The following is a 1,090-nucleotide window of genomic DNA, read 5'->3' on the forward strand; positions in this document are numbered from 1 at the left end:
TGTATCTAGAAAACCTCATGGATTCATCTAAGAGACTCCTAGAACTGATAAATGAATTCAGTTCTGGGATAATTTTTTAAATGGCCATCAATAAATGGTACATAATTCAGTCCCTGAAAGTGGGTGGTTACCATAACAAAAATCTAAAACATGTAGCCTTGGCTTTGGGAATATACAAGAGGGAGAAATTGAAAGGACTTCAAGGAGTCTTCTGGTAAAGGCTTGAAGGACAATGAGGGAAATATTATTGGATACCAAAGAAAAAGGAAACATGGCTATATAGTGACAAAAAGTTTGGCAACATGGTTGCCTGCCATAGTATGGAAAATAAAAAGTTTGCCTCATACATTCTTGGATTAGCCTGGGGAGATTTCTGGACATGTTGTGTAAGTGCCAACTGGCCAAGCAAAACCTTTTTCCAAATTTCTATGAAACACTGAGGAAGGAAATAGCAGAGGACATAAACACGTGGAAAACCATACCATGCTCATGGGTCGGCATAATTAACATTGGTAAAATGTCTATACTGCCCAAAGTGATTTACAGATTCAATGCAATCCCTACTAAAATACCAATATCATTTTTCACAGATCTAAAAAAAATAATTCTACACTTCATATGGAACCAGAGAAGACCCGGTATAGCGAAAGCAATCTTAAGCAAAAAGCACAAATTGGAAGTCATCAATTTACCAGACTTCAAGCTCTACTACAAGGCTACAGTAATAAAAATAGCATGGTACTGGCACAAGAACAGAGACATAGACCAATGTAACAGATCTGAGAACCCGGATAAAAACCCATCCTTATATAGCCATCTAATCTTTGACAAAGAAGACAAAAACATACACTGGGGAAAAGAATCCTTATTCAATAATTGGTGCTGGGAAAATTGGATACCACATGTAGAAGATGGAAACAGGATCCACACCTCTCACTTCTCACAAAAATCAACTCATGGTGGATAACAGACTTAAACCTAAGGAATAAAACCATAACAATTCTAGAATAAAATGTTGGAAAAAATCTTATGGACATTGGCCTAGGGAAAGAATTTATGAAGAAGACCCCAAAGGCAATCACAGCAACAA

The sequence above is a fragment of the Propithecus coquereli genome, unplaced genomic scaffold (assembly GCF_000956105.1).
Source record: "Propithecus coquereli isolate 6110/MARCELLA unplaced genomic scaffold, Pcoq_1.0 Scaffold106, whole genome shotgun sequence".
Classification (NCBI taxonomy): Eukaryota; Metazoa; Chordata; class Mammalia; order Primates; family Indriidae; genus Propithecus; species Propithecus coquereli.